Below are 21,549 nucleotides of genomic sequence, written 5' to 3' on the forward strand. Positions count from 1 at the left end.
AGCCAGCCCACGCGTGAACAAGATAGCTCTGGAGTGGTCATCAAGCTCGGGAAGTTTTCATTTCTTGTTGGCTGAGTTTTACGAAATAAACAAGAAATGTTGTTCTTTTCGAACGAACAGGTCTGGGACCGAGGTCCAACAGTTTTGGGCGTACTGGTACGCCGCAGTCCCTCATCTTTTGTTTTCTTGCTTTGCAAGCTGGTTGCCTTTTTCTGGACTCCCTTGATTTCGTCAGTCGTAGATCTACCTGCCTTTCCGTTATGCCTCCAAGGAAATCCAAGGCCCCCTCGGCAGCGCAGCTGGTACCTCCAAGGAAAAAATCCAAGGCCCCCTCGGCAGCGCAGCTGACCGTGGAGCTCAATGCAATGAGGGAGAAGTTTGAGGCGGAAAAGGAAGAGAGCGCCCTGAGAATCAGGCTCCTCGAGGGACAGCTGGAACGGGGAAATGAGTCGTCCTCGTCCAAGCGTAAACGCCGTAATGTTTCTGTGTCGTCGTCGTCTTCATCTTCTTCGTCATCATCTTCTTCATCGTCCTCGTCATCAGATTCGTCTGACTCGTCGGATGACTCCCGCCGGAAAAGAAAAACCAAAAAATTCAAAAAATCGAAGAAGTCGCGAAGATCCTCCACCTCGATGTCAGCGCGAAAGTGGAAGACAAGGTCTTATGAAGTGCAGCACGGCCTGAATGAGCAGCTGCAACGCCAACTCAAGAAGACCAGGCGGGACCTGCGGAAGCTGAAGGGTGGCCGAAGTCTCTCTAAGAGGCTCAGAAGAGGTGAGTCGTTGCTGTCTGCTAGACAAGAATGGTTGGTGGTGGCGGATGTGCATGGCCACGAGGCGGCCAGCAGGTTTCAAGAGGGGGGTGAGCTGGTCGACATCCTGTCGTCCTCCGAAAAGTCAAAAAAGCTAATCGCTGCGATTCAAAGCACGAAGCAAAGAGCCCCCACTGTTAACGTTAGGCAGCCCTTTCGTGGCAGTGCCCCAGCCACCTCGTCCAGGAGCTGGGGCAATTCCCCAATCCCCTTCACGCCGGGCGTCACAGCAACCCCTGCCCCAGCAGTTCCCCCCAGACCCCCCAGGCCTGTGTGCCACCGCTGCGGCAGCGCTGACCACTTCGTCAGATTCTGCACCCAGACCATCTCTGCCCCCGCTGCTAGAAAATAAGCCTGCTGTTGTTGCACCAATTCATTCCGATGAAGAAAGAGATGTTGATTCTTATTTGATGGAGGCTGATGGTGGGTGGGATGTGCGTGAAGTTGGTGTTCAAGATGTTCAAGTAGGTAGCCTAGCTAAATGTATGCAATTTTGGCGCATGATGGGGGCATCTAGGTTTATTCAAACCATAGTACTGCATGGATACGCACTGCCCTTCATAGAGGTCCCGCGTGCAAGAGAATTTGCAAACCACCGCAGTGCATGCGAGAATGCCGAGTTTGTTTGTGACTCGGTGGAAAGTCTGCTGAACCAGGGTTGCATTCAAGAAGTAAAAAGGGAGGATGTTGTAGTCACCAGTCCGTTAGGCGTTGTGAACAACGGCAAGAAGCTACGACTCATTGTGGACTTGAGGTATGTAAACAAGCATTTGCAAAACTTTAAGTTCAAGCTCGAGGACATGAAGGTCGTGGCAAATGTGTACTCTCAGGGAGATTATTTGGTTACGTTCGATTTGAAGAGTGGGTACCATCATATTGAAATTGCGAAGGCGTATTGGAAGTACTTAGGTTTCTCCTGGGTGGGGAAGGGGGGTGATCGCAGGTGGTTCGTTTTCCGTGTTCTCCCCTTCGGTTTATCCACTGCCCCATACATTTTCACGAAGGTAACCCGTGTCTTACTAAGACACTGGCGGAGGGACGGCATCAGATGCCAGCTTTACATGGATGACGGGTCGGGTGGGCACTCTACAGTTGAGGGTGCACAGGCAGTAGCGAAAAGATTGAAATCAGATCTAGTTCAGGCCGGATTTGTTCCAAACGAAAATAAGTGCCACTGGGAGCCCTCACAGACGGTAGAAATGCTTGGCATGGAAGTCGACATGAGGGAAGGGATCATACGGGTCACTAAGGGACGGGTGGAAAAGCTGAAGACGTTTGTAGAAAAGCTGTCACAGGTCGAATATCCAACTGCCAGACAATTGGCCAGGCTTACGGGGTATTTGCTATCTATGTCGCTGGCATTGGGCCCCGTGTGCAGGTTGAGGACGAGGTCATTTTATGCACTGATTATGAACCGTGAGTCGTGGCATGCAAAACTCAGCTGGTCTCAAATGGCGCTTCAAGATCTGGAGTTTTGGTCTGGCTCGTTTAGTCAATGCCACGGTCAACCTTTTTGGAAAAAAGACCCCAGGGTGACAGTGCTCTCGTGGTCCGACGCGAGCGACTCTGGCTGGGGAGGTTTCTCAGTTACATCAAAAGGAACTGAATTAGCTAAAGGGGAATGGACCAAAGAAATTGTGCAGGCTGGTGCCAGCTCCACATGGCGTGAGCTGCGAGCTATTTTGTTGGTTCTGAGTTCGCTGTCGAAAGAGATTGAAGGTGGCGTTTGCATTCACAGAAGCGATAACCAGGCAGCCGTGCACATAATACAAGTAGGCAGTTCAAAATCTCATTTGCAGAGCGAAGCACTGGAGATTCACAAGCTGTGCGCCGTGCATGGTATTCAGTTGCTGGCAGAATGGGTGCCTCGCGAAGAAAATGAGCTGGCCGATTACCTTTCAAAGCTGTCTGATACGGATGACTGGCAGTTAAATCCCAAATTGTTCGATTGGCTTGATTCGATGTGGGGCCCTCACAGCATTGATTGCTTTGCAAGCAGCAGAACAAAGCAAATGAGTAGATTCTGCTCAAGGTGGTGGAACCCGGGGTGCTCGGGTATTGATGCATTCACTGTGAATTGGAGCGGAGAAAGAGTTTGGCTGGTACCACCAATGTACTTGATAGGGCGTGTGGTAGATATGTTGATCGTGTCAAAATGCCACGGTACTTTGGTTGTTCCAGAATGGCAATCGGCGCCATGGTGGCCAAAGTTGCGTTGCGGCCCAAAGTGGGCAGATTTCGTTAAGGAGGCAATCAGCCTGCCAAAGTCTCATGATACCTTCCTGGAGGGTACTTGTCCATACAATTTCTTTGGGGGCAGTGTGAGTCCTTGTGACGTGTATGCACTACGCATTTGTACAGTGACAAACTGTGTTTGTTAGAAGAGGGATGCTGAAATTCGCCGGCCGCTGGAGTTTTTCTCTGACGGAAAGATGTCTGTTTGTGGAGCATGTGGTGATGAGCGAGAATGCGTGCATGCAGTGTCTGCGAGGTCCTGCTGCAGGATGTCCCCACTGTGGGGAGGTGATTGTGCTCTGAGCACGTAAGCAACTGCCTGGCAGTGGAAAGCTGTGGGTGCGAGTGAATGGCAGGAGTGGTGGAAGATCGCCAGGTATAGCGACGACATCCCCCTGGGGGAAGAAGGAAGCTGACGAGTCGACTGCTCTGACATAGCCAGCTAGGAAGCATTGACAGAAACCATTCTATTCTCTGTTCAGAACCAGCCAAGGACAACCTCTCAGAGGACATGAAGGCGCTGGAACAATGTCTGCCATCCATTATGAATATGAGTCGGGCACCAAGAACTGTGAAGAAGTACGACTCTGCTTTCTGTAGATGGAGCAAATGGGCAGAGCGTCAGAAGGTGCCTCATCTGCCAGCAGACCCATTTCACGTAGCCCTATATCTGGTCTACATCATGCAAGATGCCAAAACTGTCAGCCCATTGGTCTCAGCCGTGTGCGCCTTGTCATGGAAACATGATATCCAGGGATACTCGGACCCATGCTCTAACGGAGTGGTGAAGAATGTGATGCAGGCAGCCAAGCGCTCTCTGGCTCGACCGAAGGATAGAAAATTGCCATTATCAAAACCACTTCTGGAGCGCCTCCATCGGGAACTGTCAAGCTCATCACTGCAAGACCTGCAGACCCTAACCCTCATAGTACTGGGTTATGCCGGTATGATGAGGTGGGATGATTTGGCCAACATCTTCGTGGATGAGGTAGCCATCAAGTCATCACATATGGCGGTCTTCCTGCAAGTTCGCAAGAACGACCAACTGAGGCAAGGTAGCTGGGTGTTCATCAGCCGGTGGGAGAGTGACCTGTGCCCGGTATCGCTAGTGGAGCATCTGATTGAAAAAGGAGGGCACCAAGGTCATGTCAAGCTGTTCGGGCGTATAGCTCGTGTAAAGGGCAGGACCGCCATCAAGCACTCGCTATCCTACAGCAGAGCAAGAGAGTTAGTGCGTGAAGCTCTGAAGCGTATCGGCGTAAACCCAGATGAGTATGGTTTACACAGTTTGAGATCGGGAGGTGCATCCACGGCTGCTGCAGCAGGAGTACCAGATAGGCTCATTCAGCGACAGGGAGGATGGAGAAGTGATGCTATGAAGGCTTACATTCAGGAATCCCTGCCCAATCTGCTGCAGGTGTCTCAAGTGCTAGCTGTGTGACTCTACTGCTATGCTTTAGTGTCCTTGCTGTGGCTGTCCCCCCGCAGTTGTTATTCTGTGATGAGTGTGTGTGAGTGTGTGTGTGTGTGTATGTGAGAGAGAGAGAGAGTGTGTGTGTGAGTATGTGTGCAGTACTGACGTGTGAGTGAGAAAAGAAGTTTTCATTTCTTGTTGGCTGAGTTTTACGAAATAAACAAGAAATGTTGTTCTTTTCGAACGAACAGGTCTGGGACCGAGGTCCAACAGTTTTGGGCGTACTGGTACGCCGCAGTCCCTCATCTTTTGTTTTCTTGCTTTGCAAGCTGGTTTCCCACCCTCCCTCCCAATGAGGAGCTTTGTACGGTTTTCACACACAGATCATGATTGTGAGAGCGCTGCGTTACTCTCTCTCTCTGATAGATTTCTCAATATTGCTGCTACAATACAGGTTATAAGTTGTGCGAGGTGTGGAATGTGCGGATGCTCTGTCGATTGCTGTGCTTTTCTGTATGATTCACCTCGCACAATGCTGTCACTCTATGAGGTGTTGTTTTCGCTGGACGTTTTTCTGTCTGTGTTCTGGACACAAGAGTGCAACCAGCCTTGCTGTGGCTGTCCCCCCGCAGTTGTTATTCTGTGATGAGTGTGTGTGAGTGTGTGTGTGTGTGTATGTGAGAGAGAGAGAGAGTGTGTGTGTGAGTATGTGTGCAGTACTGACGTGTGAGTGAGAAAAGAACTTGTAAGCTCAGCCGCGAAAATTTGTTGATGTATTCGTCAAGAGTCTCATCTTGATGAAGAGCGAATAAGTCGATGCGCGCCTGTTCCCTGTCATAAACCGGGCCGTACACTTCTCCCAGCTTGCTCTTCAGGTCTGGCCAGTCGGAAAACAGCGTGTTTGCCTCCTGAGAGGCGATAAACCAAAGACGAGCGTTGCCCTCCAGAAAACTCGCCGCGTAGCTCAAGCGCTCCTCCGCGTTGTCCAGCTGCAGGGACTTCATGGCGGGTTCGATGGCGAAGGCCCACTCCTTGAACTCTCTTGTATCTCCACGAAACACAGGCGGAGACTTAACATGGCGCATGCGTGGCCTCTCTCCGCTGGGAGCTTGAGCACGTCTTGGCGTTTGATCTGATCCATCGCACTGACCGAGTGCGATAAGGTGATTCAGACGCTTCTGAATCTCGAATATACCGTAGGCGACTAATGCGGCCACTGCGCATAGCCCGAACACGATGAAAAGAAAAACCATCCTCTTGCTACCAGTGTTACAGTCCAACTAACTTCAGTAGTCATTCTTGGAATAAGCAATGATCCTTGCCATAATGCATTCTTATATACATGAACAAGCAATGATGGACATAACACCTAACAGCAGCAGCGTGATAATAGCAGGTGATAAGTGTATCCTATTCCTAGTGTTAGTAGTAACAGTGAATCTGTTACACCGACCATCAGCATACAACATTCTACCTGAAGAAACAGCTTACGCCGATGACGTAGACTTCATCTCCACATCAAAATCATTCCTTACCAGCGCCCTACCCGTCATCGCAGGCGTCTTCTCTGAATGGGGTCTTACCGTCAATACCAGTTAGACTGAATGGATCCGTATTTACCTGGAACCCACTTTGGGAGATGCCACCTCTACAACATCTAGAAATGTCCGCACAACTCGTGGTAAAGAAGCTTGGAGACAGGTGAAGACACTCGGCTCACTGTACGGCTCCAGGGAGGACGTAGCGCGCCGTATTGGCTTGGCTGCAAGAGCATTTGAAGACACTCTGAAATTATGGTTCAAACACAACCTGCTTTCTACACCCATAAAAATTCGTTTATACAACACTTTCGTTCTACCAATCTTGACCTACAACCTTGCTTGCCATGGCCTGTCCCGTGCACAAGAAAAGCGCCTAGATGTGTTTCATAGGAAACAGCTGCGGTGTACCCTTGGAATTACCTACCCAGATGTCATCTCAAATGCGGATTTGTATGCTGTTACTGGCCAATGCTCTGTATCTGAAATGGCCAAGCGGGACAGGTGGAAGCTATTAGGACATATATTACGCCAGCCAAGTGACATCCCTGCAAATGTTGCTCTCACTGCTTTCTGTACATATGCTACCAGTCAGCCCTTTCGAATAGGTGCACCCCGCTCTTGCCTCACCACAAGTCACCAGCGAGACGTCCGCCTCACACCTATCTGCATGTTTAAGCCCAGCTGCCTTCGTGATCTCGGCACCTATGCCCGTGGCAGAAAACAATGGAGTAACATCTGCTCAGCCATTTAGTCTAGTGCTGCTCCTCTTAAATTTGACCTTTTATCACAAGACTCTTCTTTTTTTCATTTCGTTCTCCCACTCTCACACACATGCTCACAGTTAATTCTGCCATCGTGAGTCCCATTCGGGACGGATACGAGAATAATAATAATAATAATGAATACAACTCTATTTGCACTCATATCACAACCATGGCGACGATTAAAGTATTAAAGAACGTTTTTTGTCACATTTATCAATGGACTTTGTGACTGGAGAGAATTATGAAACTACAATAAAATGTATACACTCGGAGTGAAAAATCACGAGGATAGAAGAATGGAGAGTAGTAGGGTGGACACACCCATTCCCACAGCACTGCAAGCTTTCGGCTAAATGAAGTCCCCTCGCACCAGAACACAGGGGTTTAATAGTATTGAGTATGGAAAGTATTTCGACAAGAGTGTAGACAAGAATGAAAAGGAGAAAAGGACAACAACAACTCAGACAACACTAGAGATCCACAGGAGCACGCGCTCTTCTATACATGGGTGGCTCTCATCGTCAAGGGGAACGAGCGGGAAATATGAATAGTGAGTATGTACAGGTCGTAGCATAAATACACCTATTACACTGTGCGCCCCCCCCCCCCAAGAAAATTCACGTCCACGGGAATGGACGAAATACCTAGGAAACAAACAAAAGAAAACAAACCAAATAATAAACTCAGTCCAGGACATAGTCAGCTAGTCGAGCAGGTGCAGTGCGAACACGGCCAGAACGAAGAGAAACAGGAGAAGAAGTACTAACTGAACCAGAGGACGGCGGCTGAAGTGGCGAACCATCATCAGGTAGCGTCAGCGGGTCAGAACGAGAAGTAGTAACGGCGGGCGGTTGACAGTCGAGAGGACAGGATACGGCTTCAGGCGGACGAACAAACTTGCCACTGGCAGCATCATAACTGGAGAAACTCTCAGCCAGAACAGGATCAGACGGAGCCAGAAGACTCAGAAGCTTGAAACAATCAGGTGACGACGGTCCAGCGGCAGAGGCACCAGGAGGACGAACAAAAACGGCAGGAGGAACAATCTCAGCAGCCGGAGGAACAACAGCAGCAAGTGGCACTTCAGCAGCAGCTGAAAACGGAACATCACGGGCAATAGGCGGCGGATTCGCCGGAGGAGACGGCACATCTGTCACCAGGACAGGCGGACATGGCATCAGAATTCCTGTGTCGAAACCCCGGGCGATGAACAACAGTAAAGTCGAATGCGGCCAAAGCCTCTATCCATCGAGCTTTCCGACCACGGGGTCCTTGGTTGTCCGCAACGCAGTTAAAGGGGAACTCCGGTCCAAAATCACCCCCATTTTTTTATTGCGGAATCCATTAGAGTATGTTGTAAGTGGTAGAATGGCGAAAACCGGAAGCTTCTACGACAAGGATAACATACCTAAATTACCAATTGCAATTTTCCATATTTGGCACGAGGGGGCCCCCGCCCACCCTGTGACGTAAAACGTTCTCAGTGACCTCCAAATGTTTTTATTCAAATGGTAGACCTGCAGAAATTTTGAAAAAGGTATTCACTGTTTTTTCTTCAATCAATAACCCTTGTACTAGTATTCATTCGATCATCATGTTGGAGGAAGAGGAGACCACGGGAGGTGTGGAGGTGGACGCCACTTCGGATTCAACAACACCGAGGCCTTTTAGGTTCGAGCCGAAGCGCGCATCAGCGTCTGCGAAACTGTCTACAAGTAATATTTCTGAGACTACAAAACAGATGAACGTGAAGAGAACGCTTTGGTTGCAAGTGCTCGCGTGAGAAGCACTGCTTGATGCCGTTGCGGACAATGCAGCATGATGTGGAGCGAGGTCGAGTCGACTTGTTGCTGGGAGGTTCCTGCAGCTTTCAGTAAACGCGGCGAGCAGGAAGGGCTGCAGTGCGTCACGCAGCACTCAGAGTTTGCTGTTGTTTGCCTGCAAAAATCAGTGCTCGAGGTGGCATTGCTTTCCTTCGAAGAATTTCGGGCAAGGTGTGGACCGTGGTCAAACAGGTGAGGATTCACTGAATCGGTTTCATTATTTCTTTTCTTTCCATGTTTCATGTACCGGTACAAAGTAGATGGGAAGTGTTGTGCAATGATTTTGTGTACAGTATTCAAATTCACCAACTTCCATCACACAATCATGAAGTTCTATTGCACCCATGCCAATATAATTATACTGGTACAACGATGTCTTTCATTCATACTATTCCTCGCACTGTAAGTGTTTCAACTGTGTGTAAAAGTGATGTAAATTTGAAAAAAGGCCAAAGTGTCTTTAGTATAGTAGCCCATAGAAATATTAATTCGAATCCGAAACTATTTACACTGAAACTATTTACTTTTACACAATCATGAAGACACTCGTGATATGTGTATCTACATCTCTCCAACTGTTTTGTGCAGGATTTGGAGACATGTGGCGTATAGACAATACACATGGTTCACCCATGGATACTTTGGACGCAAGCAGCGGCGTGTGATACCGTCTTGCGTGGTATCGAAGATAAAGCAGCTGTACCAGAAGCCCATGCAGATGCGCACTGGGGCTTTGAGGAAGCAGTTGGACATGATGATGATGATGATGATAATGCTTCTTGGCCTGGTTGACGTTCACATAATCATTGGTACATGTGCATGCAGAATGTAGAAAACAGTTGACAGACACAATTTATAACTATTCTTGACTCGGGCAATATTTGTGTTTTCGGGTGGGCGCATGCTTTGCACCAATGCAGCTGCATGAACAATCTGGTAAAGTTGACAGATACAATGGCACAAGACTGTACTGTGTTCGGGAGCATGGGGTTGTGCCGGTGCCGTGTGCCGTTGCGAATGCCGAGAATGGTTGTATGCACATCGTTCGACAGGTCCTTTAAGAAGTTGCAGGACATTGTCGTGCAGCTTCTTGGCCACTTTGTGCTCTTGGTGTATTCCAGCCTGTACCTGAGCACACCCTCCTTGGTTTTGGCGTGCGCTCTCCCTATATTGGCATTGTGGGACAGACATGCCGACTGTACCCGTGCTCTCATGCCATTGTACGAAAAGTGGACATGTTTTGGTGCCCACTTCAGTATGACAGCATGGAAAATTTCCAGACTACAAATCATACGGTACCTTGTATTTGTGGCAGTGTAGCTGCAACCGGAAAGTAACGCAATGGAAACTTACAGATAAAGAGAACCGAAATAACACACATGATAACGTTCCATGTACATTACATCAATTCTCGACTTCACTGACTAGGATTTTGAGTAGAGGACTTTGAGTAGGACGGTAGTCGTTTAGAGCTACGTTCTGGACGGCACAAAATCATGCCGTTCACTTACCTCATCGTGCTCACGTTCCTGGAAGTAAATCGAAGATGGTCTGCTTTTGCTGGCAGCAGAGGTAGAGGAACTACTAACTATTAGTATGACATGCACCGCCAAGTTTCAGGATGGCGGAGACCCTGGCTTCAAGCGTCGCTGCTGCTTCTGCTTATAGCCACCAATGCTTTGTGCAAACTCTTGTTGGAAATCTCTTTCATAGCACATCTCAGTGAAATGCTCAGTGCAGACACGATTATTTTTCGTCGGAGAAAAATCCTTCCAACATACTCTCCATAGCCAAGCTGTCGTCAGGTTCGCGTCAGCCAGAGGAAAGCCATGCTACGACAGCCCGCAGGCGCCTCTTTCTTCGTGACATTGTTGCATCCAGAGACGCAGCAGCGAGTCGTGACAATAAATCGGGCATGGCACAGAACAACAAGCACTTCAACAATGGCCAAGGACTTTTCATTCTTGCTTCAATTATTTGAAAATTTCATCTGAGTGGACCGGGCTGAGAACGTTTTACGTCACAGGGTGGGAGGGGGCCCCCTCGTGCCAAATATGGAAAATTGCAATTGGTAATTTAGGTATGTTAACCTTGTCGTAGAAGCTTCCGGTTTTCGCCATTCTACCACTTACGACATACTCTAATGGATTCCGCAATAAAAAATGGGGGTGATTTTGGACCGGAGTTCCCCTTTAATGCAGAATTATCTGTCCGAAGTCCGGGGATGCCATAACCTGAGCACTGGATAACGCAGACTTGAGGGCGAGGAAGGAAGCGTCGCAAGCTTTCGTCCAAACAAATTGCGCATTCTTGCCATGAGAGCTGTCAGTGTGGCTTACCGCTGCGCAAACCCACGGATGAATCGGTGGTAATAACCCGCGAAACCAAGGAATGACCTGACGGCAGTGACGGACTTCAGCGTCTTCCACCCAAGAATCGCGGAAATCTTGTCCGGACCGGGGCAATTCCGTCTGCCGACACGCCGTGCCCAAGGAACGCGATATCCGGCCGGAAAAAGGAACATTTCTCCTAATTGAAACGCATGCCTGCTGAACCCACACGCTCAAAGACTCGCGACAAAATTAAAACTTGGCCTGACAATGTTTCGTTCGCATTTAAAACATCATCGAAGAAGACACGGCAAAAAGATTGAGCAGCAGCATTACAAAGCCCAAGAATAACAGCTTCCATAGCTTTCTGGAAGGTGGCAGGACCATTCCTGCACCCCATCGCCAGCACTGTAAACTCATACAGGCCCAAAGGTGTTGTAAATGCGGTCTTCGCTCGGTCGTCCGGATCCATTGCAATCTGCCAATACCCAGACGCAAGATCGAGCGACGAAAACCACTTACAGCAACACAGCGAATCGACCATGTCCTCCACCCGTGGGATCAGATACTAGTAGGCGTCCAGATTCGTGACACCGTTTAACTTACGATAGTCAACGCAAAATCGCAAGGAACCGTTCTTCTTAGGAACCAACACGATCGGATACGCCCACGGACTGATAGACTCTTGGATGATACCCTTCTCGAGTAACTCAACCAATAACATCTGCAAAGCAACGCGACGGTGATATGGAATGTGCCGAGCTGCTTGCTTAATAGGAGTATGTGTGCTTGTATCAATTTTATGTGGAAATATGTCACAATAGCCATAGTCGTCTTCATGCAATATAAATAGGTCGTGATTATCAATAATGAGTGTGGTGAGCATGCTTTTGGTTTCGGATGAAAGGTTTTGTTGTGATGTAACGTATTCATGAATGGTAGCCTTGCGCTATTCTGTGAGTTCAGGTGTGTGATCAGTGGTGACGGATGAAACGGCGGCGTCATCTTCATCATCATCATCCATAATGAGAGGAGACAGTTCGGCAATATTGGTGTTTTCATGTATAAGAATATTATGCTCAGCATGATTCTCAAAGTTGCATACAAAGTCGTAGGAGTAGGAAGCAAGTTTTTAGCTCCTGCCATTCCTTCTATGGAATAGCCTTTCGGCCACTTTTGTAAGTATAGGTGGACCTGGAACAAGTCCCAGCCCTAATATGGTGGAGAACTCAAATATGGACCTGGCCTTGCTGCTGGATGTGGAGATTCGTGACTTGGCCAAAAAGTCAGGACTTGCAGGTGTGGACTCGTTGGCCCGACCGGACCTTGTACTTCAACTTCGCGCCATGGACATCGGCAAATCAGGTATGCCAGCGCTAGTGAGCTCTATCAGTGCACTGTCCTCGACTATCACTGCATTAAATGTGGAAATGGTCTCCCTCAGGGAGGACAGGGATAGGGAAGTTAGAGAAATGAAAGCAACCATTGATGGCCTCGTGGCGAAGATGATACACCTTGAGAAAGGCGGAAGTCCAAACCTGATTGCACAATCTACAACCCCGAGTACAACGTACAGTAGTGTAGCTAGTTCAGGTAGTACAGGGGCTGGGGTGAGGGAAACCGTCACTCGGACTCCCCCAACGCACACTCTGCCAACCGTACCCGCACTTCCCAAACATCGACACATGTACACCAGACCTCATCACGCACTGAAACACCACCGGCTGCACCAACCAGATCAACATTGGCTACAACTAGTACAAGTGAATATACGGGAAGCAGTTCGGATGGCTGGGCCGAAGTTGTACGGCGTCGGGTCACGTCCCGGTACGTGAAGCCTGTGGCCCCAGCAAACCCCAACATCCTCACAGGCGTAGAAAAAGTCGCAAAATCTGTGTTCTACGTGGGCAATGTCCACATGGAGTGTAGCGCTAACGCAATCACTGACTGGTGCAAGGACCGTGAGGTTGAGGTGCTCAATTGCAGTATTAGCGAATCCCGGACCTTTGGCACAGCATATGCACGACTGACTGTCCTAGCGACGGATGAAGGCAAAATACTCAGTGCAGGATTTTGGCCGGCAACAATTAGCCACACCGTCCGTAAGTGGCGCTTTGCCGGCGGTACCAACGTGACTGAACATGGTGGTGATAGTTCCTCGTCATAATCATGTTGTCTATGTCTTCCCTCAACTTGCATGCTACCCCATTCTACCCCAGATCAGAATCCGACCTAACGCTGATAACCATGAATTGTCGGTCTCTCGTCAATAAATTAGCTAAACTTTCGATTGTTCTGGAGAGCACTAAGCCAAGTATTGTTTGCCTCACGGAGACCTGGCTGTGCCCATCTGTTCCCGTGCATGTACCGGGCTATTCCTGTTTCAGAAGAGACAGACCAGCACACGAGAACAGAAATGCACACTCTTTCACTAGAGGATATGGTGGTGTCGCCGTGCTTGTCCGGACTGATGCTTTTCAACATATTCTCCACAGACCCGACCTGCAGCGTCAGGGCTGTGAATCTGCCTGGGTGGAAGTTAAGTCTCAATGCACCCCTAACCCTATTCTTGTATGTTACATGTATCGACCCCCTTCCCAAACGGCGGAACAATTGTCCTTCTTCTCAGATATGCTGGTCGATGCTATACAGTCCTCTTGCTATGACGAGTGTGACTTCTTCCTGACGGGGGATTTTAATGCCAAACATAATGATTGGTGCTCTTCTGACTCCACCTCTACAGCCGGTACCAACCTACAGACAGTTTTTTCAATGCTTGGGCTCCAACAACTAGTGAGTTTCCCAACATACACTTCATCAGCGGGTGCCAACTCATGTCTTGACTTGTTGGTAACCAACAAACCCCGACATGTCCTCTCAGTCGACAACGCAGCTCCTCTTGGCGCATCTGATCATCTGCAGGTTGTTTGTACGCTCAACTATGCATCGTGCTCGACACCACAAGCGACTGCTAAATCGTCCCTCCATCCCCAGGCTCAGTACAGGTATAAACAAGTGCCTACCCGTGTCTGGCAGGTTGTGAATGAAGACTTGTCTAGGTTGGACTGGTCATTACTTCATCGGCATTCTGATGTTGATGATGCCATTGTCCTGTTTGATGCTTTACTACAGTCAGCATTCCATCGTCATCTGTTGCCTTACAAAGTTATTCCGCGGACAGGAGACTACATTAGGCCTCGTCCTACTATGCGGGATGCATCCCGACCCTGGATTACTCCGGACCTCAAGTGTGCTGTGAAACTGAACCGAGATTTGTATAGCATTTATAGGAAGTATCCAACCAGTGAAAACTTCATTGCCTTTAATCGCAAGCGTAACGAAGTGAAATGTTTGTCACGTACCCTCCATCGTCGGTATGTACAGTCGGTTCATGCCACCCTGTCTTCCCATGATCGCCCTAGTCTCCATCAATTTCTCCGCCATCTCCGTAAGAACTGTAGTCGGGAGCCGATCCGATCACTGACAGCTTCAGACGGCACGGTAGCAACAGATCCCGCAGACATAGCAGACATATTGAACACGCAGTTTACGTCGTTTGGACTTCCTGACGACCCTACGTGGCCTATACCACCACTCACCCCTTCACCCTCAACACCTGTGTCCCTCCTATCATTGTCGACTGGTACAGCCCAAGTGAGGAAATACCTCCGTAATCTGAAAACTGGCAAGTCCCCTGGTCAAGACGGAATTACCAACAAAGTTTGGAGAGCTCTTGCTCCATCTGTTGCCTATCCTGTGTCAATTATCTTGAATATGTCATTTCGCGAAGGGAAATTCCCAGCCATGTGGAAAACTGCGGTAATTGTGGCCACCTACAAAAATAGAGGACCACGCACCACCCCCAGCAACTATCGCCCTATCTCATTGCTCTCTAATTTGTCAAAAGTGTGCGAACGTGTTGTATATGACATCATTTATGATTAAGTTCGCATTTCACTTTCGCCAGCACAGTCGGGCTTTTGTCAGGGTGACTCCACCAGGTACCAGGTTACCCGCCTCGTGCAAGACATCCACAGCGCCCGGAACGCCCATAACCATGTTGGTTTAGTTTTCTTCGATCTCGCAAAGGCCTTCGACACTGTTTGGCACAGGGGTCTCTTAGCTAAGCTGCGAACAGTATATCGCATTGATGGCAAGGCTATCGGCTGGCTCTCATTGTATCTCTCTAACCGACATCAGCTTGTACGCCTCTCAACTGTGTTATCGGAGCCTTTACCCGTTACTTCTGGATTCTCCCAGGTTTCAATCCTTGGGCCACTGCTATTTCTCCTGTATATTAATGAACTCCCCGATATTACCCCTGGTGTCAGCCTTTTCGCTGACGACACAGCTCTGCTTTGCTCCAATGCTTGCCCTATACGACTGCACGAAGCCATGCAAGATAACATTGGGAAAGTTATAACCTGGATGCATGATTGGAAGTTGCAGCCAAACGTTGATAAAACGGCAGCTATGTACATTCCCCTTCTCCCCCTTCCCTGCCACTTTGTTTTCCTTCTTCAAGTGTTGCTTTTCGTATTGTTGAAGAGCATAAGCACCTTGGCGTTAATAGTGACTCTAAATTGTCATGGTCACCCCATGTGCAGTATGTCTGCAAGCGCACAAGCTCCATCCTTGGGGCTTTTCAAGCCCACTGTAGACATCTTCCTCTTTCTTGAAAACGCTTGTTTTATCGTTGCTATATATTGCCCTTAGGCCGCGGTCACACATGAAAAGCTTGCACCGCTTTTGCGGAGTCGAAAAGCGGAACTACCACAGCCGCTTTGGCGGACCACACGATGCAACGGTCACACATACTTTACCCATATAAAAACCGCTCTCTGAGCGGTTCTAAAAAACCTCTACTGGTGCGGCCCCGTCGTAAAAGTAAGAAATTAGAACTGGCGCATTGTCCTCCCAAATGTGAACTGATCCACCTGAATCACGATTGACGGGACCCGAACGCACCAGTAGCACGAGGTTCCTACCTGTGGATGCAGCTCGGGACGCTGGTCCATAGCCAAAGCCCGGGCAAAGGTGGGCTTATTATTATTATTATTTTTTTTTTTTTCTTATTTTGTTAGGGATTTCCCAACAGGCAATGTTGCCTTTTTACTGGGAACCCAAAATGAGACTTTGTGTGAGCGCGAAACAGAGCAGGCGACTCGGCCAGGCGACAAGATGGAGCTTCGGGGTACTGTAAGTGTTGTATGGTAACTTGATCAGCGACGGCGCCGACCCATTCCCGTGACCCTGTGCCCTCCCGACCTCGTGCTACTGGTGCGTTCGGGTCCCGTCAATCGCGATTCAGGCTGATCAGTTCACATTTGGGAGGACAATGCGCCAGTTCTAATTTCTTACTTTTTCTGACGGGGCTGCACCAGTAGAGGTTTTTCAGAACCGCTCACAGAGAGGTTTTTATATGGGTAATTTCAGTTCTTTTTTTCTGTTCCCTCCCCCACCCCGGCCCAGCTCCGAAGATAAACATGGTGAGCACGCGCGCGATGCACTGTATCAGTGTATGTAGCCATGCGACTGCACACTGATACATTCCAGCCCTCCCCACCTCGCTACCCCGCATACAGTTTAATACCGACACATTGTGACAAACACGCAAACGCACATGGCACACACACATGGGCACAAACACATGGGCATGCACACACACGTACACACACACACACGCGACCCAATCAGGAAATTCTTGATGAACATTGTATAATGCCATGCAAAGCAGTGGCCACCGTACTTCAGGAAGTCAGTTGTGAAACAAAAGTAATTCAACTACAATGTGTAGGTATTAAAGCCGGCGGCCAAAGCGCAACATTGCAAACCGTGATGACATTTGCCTAAGTATTGCAGTTTGCAGACCACATCATGGAAGCAGTGAATACAGAATGATTGTAATATCATACAAAGACAGCAAAGAAGTGGCCACCATACACCGGAAACTTGCAGAAAGTCACATAACCAACAGATAGAGAAGTGAACAGCATCTGGTACAGCCCACACAAAACCAAGCTGACCTGATACTTGTCCGAAGATCGTAAGTGGCAGATCCTTTTCAACGATAGCATGCAGGTGTACGTGACACGCATGGACAAAATCTGACCGTGTCACCGGCATACGTTGTCATCACATGCATACCCCACAATTTACACACATGGACAGTAGAAGCACAATAAAAGCAATGGAAAAATATGAAGGGGTTGCTGAAGCATCTTCACACTTCAAATTCAGACTTCGATGTGGTCCAAATTCAGACTTCGATGTGGTCGTCACGGGATGATGTACCTGCAAGATACAAGGGATGCAGAAAGAAAGCATAAGGTCGTGAGGTAGGCTATGAGACACCACAAATGGGTCACCTACATGTATGTTCAGGGCTGGTGTACACACACACGCAGAATTATCATAATCGAGAATTTCCCGAACTGAGAAGAGCAGAGAAATCCACTTGCATGCACAGGAGCAATTTTGCAGTATGATGCGCAGCTCGGGAATACACCTGTTGAGAATCATCGGGGTTACATTCCCATTTGAATTCCAATTCATGTGGGATTAACAGAAGCAATTTGGCAGTGTGATGCGCAATGTGACACGACCTGCGATTCTGCGTGCGATGCAAACTCGCACAAAATACCATTCACAGAATCACAAGACGTCAGCGATGCAACAGCGCCTTGCTGACGTGCCTCAAGTCAAAGCTCAATGAGAATGCGTTTGTCGGTTACAACTGGTACAAATGTACAAGCAATTTCTGAAAAGGCTCCTGTGAATCCTGCTTTAAGCAGTGTAGGAATGTCCCTCCTCCGCTCTCCCCCCCCCCCCCCCTCCACACCCTCAGGGAACTTGGCAAGGAACGGTGGTCTTCGCTGTTCCCAACATCTATTTGCATTTTCTGGTCTCCACTATGTCTTTTCAATGGGGATTTGTAGCAAGCCTAAAAAATGAACAGCGCATTTGCCGTTCCCCCTCTGGGGAGGATGCGTTCCACAGATATCCTGACAAGATATTCCGAGAAGCGGTGCTGAGTGCAATGCATTAGGGAGGTTCTGCTCTACGTTTTGGGAACGCGACGCAAAGAATTACGCGAACTTTCTTCGCGTTCCCGTAACGTAAAGAAATGCTGTTCTGCTCTATGTTTCACCTAGAGAAGTCACGTGGAATGTGTACTGGGAATTTCCCCTTCCATTTTTGGCAGTTTTCTGCATGCAGTTGATCGATACCCAGCAAATCCGTACGCATTTTCTCTGCGTGTGCCACAGCGTAGAGAACCCCATCTCCGCATAGAAATCTGGAGCCAAAACACGCGAAGCCGTAGACTCTAACCCAGACACCTGCTCTCTACGTGATTTCTCTACGTTTCACGTATAGCAGAACCTCTCTATCATTGTGAAACTGAAAAAGCTGACCAAGCGCATCTAACGTCTAAACCTCTAGTTCGCCAGCTGACTACTTTCAGACTCCATGGCATGTAGGTCCGAGTACATCTGGCTTAAAAGTTGACAACAACGGCGCACGCACATAAGCGACGGCTACCTTACCTGTACTGTAGCAGTACTTCCGAGTTCCCGTATGGGATTTCCCTCACTGTGTGTGCAATAGCAGCCTCATCGGACCAGTTCAATGCGACGCGGACAGTCCGACACTGAGGAGGACATTGAAGAAGTCAGAGACAGGAAGAATGGTTGATTTACAACTCAACTAGCAAGGCTGCACACCCACGAAGTTCAACTCACCATTGTGCCGTCCTTCTTGGAATGCAGAAATAACGCTTCTTCTCGAGAACGCAGCCTGTGACAGAGAAAAAGAAAGGAGCATCGCCATCGGAATTGGTCCTCTGCTATCACCGATTGCCGAGTTGCACAGTTCACTTTAACAAGACTGAGGACGCTCAAGAACTCCCCATCCATACCACCATCATTGGAGTAAGAGGAAAGGTCAGATTGCCTATAATTCCACCCAGCATGCCTGGATGCCAGGATGTGCTCCCCCCCCCCCCGCAACTCCCTTCTACTGCCTGGAAAGGGCAGCATATGTGACAGCGTTCACCAGTACAGTCGGAGGAGAACATGGGAGAAAGCAAAGAAGGGCAACACACATGAATCCCTTATAAACAAGCAGTGGCAACTCTAGCACCAGTTATGTTGGACTTACATCCCAGCCATTGCCGCCAGATTCAGCGGCTTCTTCTTCTTCGTCTCCCATCTTGGAAGCACTCCTTCCCGTAAGTTCAGTCCTGGGAGTACAGTCGGAGGAGGACGTCGGAAAAGCCAAAAAGGCAACACACATAATTGATTCCCTTATAAGCAAGCAGTGGCAACTCTAGCACCAGCAATGTTGGACTTACATCCCAGCCATTGCCGCCGGATTCCCACGCTTCTTTTTCGTCGTCTTCCAGTTCCCAAGTTCCATCTTGCAAAATATTTAATACTCCTTCCCGTAAGTAAGTGCAGTCCTGGCCTGGCCGGATTTGCAGTACATTGACGATGGCGAAGATGGAGCAGGTCAGGGAGCCCTATAAGGGTTCCGAGAGCAGATTGCGGCCAAATTCGGGACGATGCCGGACGCCAGTCAGTATGAAGTAGCGAATTGCGGAACGCCACGTAGATTGGGGTCGCGGGGTCATAATTCACGGGCACTACTCGTACGTTGCTCCAAAAAGGGCACTGCACTGTTCCACAGTTGCTGTTAGCGGTCGCCAAAGGCACTTGGTAGGCCGGTAATTGGGTCAAGTGTCAACAAAGTATCAACAAAGTGTCAACAAAGTGTCGACCACGTGTCTTTAGCGGTACACTAATTTTGGTGTCCCCAAACTGAAAACATCGAGCACCAGTATGGAAAGGCTTTAGACAGAAAGCCTTTCCAATATCATGCATCTGAGTTGGCTGTACTCAGTTGCCTGTTGGGAACTCTTTGCCATGAGTTCGTGTCTTTAGCCGTACACTAATTTTGTTGTCCCCAAACTGAAAACATCGAGCACCAGAATGGAAAGGCTTTAGACAGAAAGCATTTCCAATATTATGCATCTGAGTTGGCTGTACTCAGTTGCCTGTTTGGAACTCTTTGCCATGAGTTCATTAGTACCTGTAGTTCTTATGTTGTCGTTTTGCTCTCAACTTGTTTTCTCTCTCTCTCTCTCTCTCTCTCTGAAATGTTCTTCCCTGAATAACAACTAGTTACTTTCGTACTGCCTGTTGGTCGAGTTGGCGTGCATGCCTGCGTGACTGAAGTTCCATAACATCTGGTGCCAAAACCTGCTGATACCTGGTCGGACTGTGTTGTTGTTTGGTGGTGGGCCTTGCTTTGGAAATAATGTCGCTGAAACTCGATGGATTCCTGCGGACGTTCCGCGGAAAAGGAGATGACCTGGTGACGTTTTGGTCGAGGTTCCGTGTCCTGGCGGATATTCAAAAGTGGGACACGGAGGAAAAACGGATGCAGCACCTGCCCCTGGTCCTAGATGGCCAGGCGTTCAAAGTCTTCATGTCCATGGCGGAGGCGGACAGGAAAAAGGAGGCAACCGTGAAAGCGCTACTTGAAAAGGCCTTCGTGCCTGCACCTGCTGATTCTTATCAGCAGTTCCTGTCCCGTCGCCTACGCCCTGATGAGGCTGTGGACGGCTACGTTGCTGACCTGAAGCACCACTTGAGCTTAGCTGGCCACAAGATTACAGACGATAAGGACCCGGTCCTTTTGGAGCAGGTGATTTGTGGCTTGCCCCGGACGTTCGCGCGAGACATTCGTTTGCAGGTTGCTGGACAGGCCCTCTCCGTCAGTGACGTGACAGAGAAGGTTCGCGCTTTGCAACTGGTTGAAAGCGCTGCATCATCGCATGCCATTGGCGCTGCTGCCACCGAACCAGCGAAGTCTTTGTATTGTTACACGTGCGGGAAAACTGGGCATGTCAAGAAGACCTGCCATGCTGGGAACCGGGAACCCTCCACGCAGAGCTCGTCAGCAGGCCCATCTTCCTCGAAGAGCAGCCGAGTTCGTTGCCACCATTGTCACGAGCTAGGCCACATCCGGAGAAACTACCCGACCAGGAGAACACGGGGCACTGCGTCTGCTGGTGTTTCTGACCAGCCAGGAGGAAAAACCGATTGCTGTTTGGCGCTGGCTACATCATCGTCTCCTCGGCTCATCCGAGTGTACGTCGATGCCTGCCGAGAAAAACACGACGAGTGGACTCGCCTGAGTTCTGTGGTGGACACTGGTTGCACGCGCTCTCTCATCAGCCGTGCCGCACTCCAGAAGTGCAATGGCCTGCGTTACATGGAACAGTGTCCGAACAACATGCTCGCCCTCAACAGTGAATTGCTGAAGACACTGGGTAGCGTCCTGCTGAACCTCCGTCGCCTCGACGGACCTGTGCACTTGGACCTACTGACTGCCGTATCTGTGCTGGTTGTCCCAGACTTAAGTGTCCTGAACACCGACATGGTCGTCGGCAATGATGTAGTGACCCGCGCTGGAGGTATGCACCTGCAATACGCTGACGGCTGTCTGTTGTCCGTCTCATTTGGCTGTGCCGCTGTGCCTGCTGCTGTTAGTGCTGCCGCTGATGTGCCACCTAAGTCCATAGCCAAAGCCAAAGCGGCAAAAGTGGGCTTCGGGGTACGTACTGT

At 49.2% G+C, this 21,549-nt stretch overlaps 1 protein-coding gene and 2 long non-coding RNA genes across 5 annotated transcripts in view; 2 read left to right on the forward strand and 1 right to left on the reverse strand.

The window, feature by feature from the left end:
* Positions 1 to 21,549, forward strand: part of LOC135807198 (leucine-rich repeat neuronal protein 1-like) — a 466,844-nt gene that overhangs the window by 275,759 nt on the left and 169,536 nt on the right. The window lies entirely within an intron of this gene.
* On the forward strand, positions 8,288 to 9,553 carry LOC135807196 (uncharacterized). Its single transcript, XR_010551506.1, has 2 exons — positions 8,288 to 8,780; positions 9,177 to 9,553. It is a non-coding gene; the product is annotated as an uncharacterized LOC135807196 (long non-coding RNA).
* On the reverse strand, positions 17,186 to 19,181 carry LOC135807197 (uncharacterized). The gene is made up of 4 exons (XR_010551507.1): positions 19,079 to 19,181; positions 18,661 to 18,715; positions 18,466 to 18,569; positions 17,186 to 17,212 (listed from the first exon to the last, which is right to left on the reverse strand). It is a non-coding gene; the product is annotated as an uncharacterized LOC135807197 (long non-coding RNA).

The sequence above is a fragment of the Sycon ciliatum genome, chromosome 1 (assembly GCF_964019385.1).
Source record: "Sycon ciliatum chromosome 1, ocSycCili1.1, whole genome shotgun sequence".
NCBI classification, from domain to species: Eukaryota; Metazoa; Porifera; class Calcarea; order Leucosolenida; family Sycettidae; genus Sycon; species Sycon ciliatum.